Source organism: Olea europaea, unplaced genomic scaffold (assembly GCF_002742605.1).
Source record: "Olea europaea var. sylvestris unplaced genomic scaffold, O_europaea_v1 scaffold1338, whole genome shotgun sequence".
NCBI lineage: Eukaryota > Viridiplantae > Streptophyta > Magnoliopsida > Lamiales > Oleaceae > Olea > Olea europaea.
The window spans coordinates 85,525-88,121 of NW_019230867.1; the positions used below are offsets into that span (position 1 = coordinate 85,525).

Sequence of the window (2,597 nt, forward strand, 5' to 3'; positions counted from 1 at the left end):
AAAATAACCATTTTACCCTCTTTGAAACTGTTAAAAATTTGATCAAACTTAATTTTCTAGTCAACTAATGAACAAATGGATGAATTCCATCTATTTGCACTTCAGCCGCAAGCACTTGAAATGTTTGGGATCAAGGATGCAACAAATGAAAGGTTAAGGTAAAGGCTGCAAACTTTAAAAAATTTAGGACTGTGACTATAATTATCTTTAACATTAATTATGATTTCCAAGTAGTAAAATTCAACATCGCTTTTTACCCTTCCTATTAAAAAGAAAAAAAAAATGCTAAATAGAATAGCAAAACTGGCAAAACGTGTGACACGAACGAAAGTATATATTCACACGACATAACTCATCACATTTAAATTCCCAATAAATGCAAGCATATAGTGTATTTTCTTGAATTAGCCTTTTCGAAATCTTTCTCGTTGCACTTTTAGTTTATTTTCTCGTACGTAAATACTATCTTTATCTATGGCGTGATAGTTGGAATTTAGTGCAGCATGGCAATGGCAGATGAGAGTTACCAAAATGTTAACATGAAAATGAAGAGGAAGTCATTGCATCTGCACAACTTACTGCAATCATCCTCCACAATATAATTCACCAACTTCAAGATACCTCCACCATTCTTGCAGTGATAAGATTTTTGTGAAGCTAAATTGTTTCTTCTCAAATGCATCTTATCCAGGACAATTTATGAAACAAATGTTTTTTTATTAGGGATACAAAAAAATACTGTGGAGATATGATAGTTCACCATCAGAAATTAACATACCAGATATTTGGGAATATCTCTACTATTGAAGCTGTGAAACTTCTGCAATTAATAAAATCCAAACAGCCGATCGACGATGGTAAATGATTGTTGGTCAGATTGGATACAGCTAATGCTCTTCATCCCCTCCCTGTCCTGCTTTACAATAATAGAAGGTCGAACAGAAAATAAAATTCACTGAAACATATTTGTTCAAGAGCCCAAGGAAAATTCAACTTTGAAATTTCACCAGAAGATGGATATGCTGCACTAACTTTTAACGAAGAAATCACTATCTTTCACAAACCGCAACTTAACTATGTACTTTAAAGCACTTCAGATTTGGGAACAGCTGAAGAAGTTCATCACGGGTTCGTCTCTGAAGTAAAAATATAGACTGTGTTATAGATGGCAAAAGTAATGGCAGCATATATAAGCATATGCTCGAGTGCACAGAGCTGGTAAAATTTCTGATGGCCGTACTTGCCACACTTCATTGAATTACCTTGCTGCTCTTTTTTTTTTTTTTTTGGGCAAGCAGAGAGAGAGAGAATTTAAGATTCTGTGACACAATGCCAAAATATTCATTTCTAACAAACGTAACTCATCTACCTTTATGCCAATGCAATCATTGACATCAAGGGTTGTAATTGTATTTGAACAGAAGCTAGAGAGGGCCTCCAGGCTCTTGTCAGTACCTCCAACAATCCCAAACAAGCTGCAGTATCAACAGTAACAGATATAATATTAAGAACGACTTGACAAAATGTCCAGGGTGGGTTAACAAAATGTTTTATAGTGGTCAATTTCCATAGATGTAAACAAGTTGCAAGAAAGCAGTAAAGAACAAACCATATGTTTGTTCTTGCAATTGATAAAAATCAATTAGGTCCCATCAGGTGAGCGAGCAATAACTGCAGAGTTCTGGCTCTTTATGCACACTCTTCATTTATTCCAAAGTTCTTAAACCAAAACAGTCATGCTCTCATATTACCGTTGGACAAAGAGATTACCCTTTTTCAATATATAAAGCTATTTTTTACCCAAACTGAACAAAATAGATTCAGTTAACAGAGAAATCTGAATTCACCATGAATAGATCATTTTGGATTATATAATAATTAAATAACTAGTATCGTATGTGGCTAATTAACAGAACCATGGGAACCACTCAAATAGCTGCGATTAATGATGTCAATGTTCATTTATTTAATATTCACCTAAGAATTTCTCGTGCCGTATCCAATCAACCCGCCGAATTTCGGCCCATTACGACACTGTCGCGACAAATGATAAAATTGCCCCTGGTGCGGTTTTGCGTTGTTAATTTTCTCTCCAACACTTCTTCAACATGACATAATTAATACGAAAATTAATTATTCGGAGGTCTAAACGAAGAAATTTGGCTAAAATTCCATGATCCCGGGTCTATGCCCCGATTCCAATTTCTCGGGTCATTTCCAATCAACCCGCAAAATTTCGGCCCATTCCGACACCGTCACGACAAATTTCAAAATTTCCCCTGGTGCGGTTTTGATTTGCGAATTTTCTGTCCAATTTTATTTCTTCAACCTGACAAAATTAAAACGAAAATTAATTATTCAGAGGCATAAACGAAGGAATTTGGATTAAATCCCGTGATCTCGGGTCTGTGCCCCGAGTCCAATTTCTCGGGCTGTTTCCAATCAACCTGCCGAATTTCGGCCCATTCCAACACCGTCGCGGCAAATGACAAAAGTGCCCCTGGTGCGGTTTTGCTTTGTTAATTTTCTGTCCAACACTTCTTCAACCTGACATAATTAATATGAAAATTAATTATTCGGAGGCCTAAACGAAGGAA

The 2,597-nt window shown here is 35.9% G+C and overlaps 1 long non-coding RNA gene across 1 annotated transcript; it reads right to left on the minus strand.

Moving 5' to 3' along the window:
• Nucleotides 1-540: 540 nt before the first annotated feature.
• Nucleotides 541-1,499, minus strand: LOC111375101. The gene is made up of 3 exons (XR_002699260.1): nucleotides 1,370-1,499; nucleotides 1,033-1,136; nucleotides 541-913 (listed from the first exon to the last, which is right to left on the minus strand). It is a non-coding gene; the product is annotated as an uncharacterized LOC111375101 (long non-coding RNA).
• Between the last annotated feature and the right edge of the window lie 1,098 nt (nucleotides 1,500-2,597).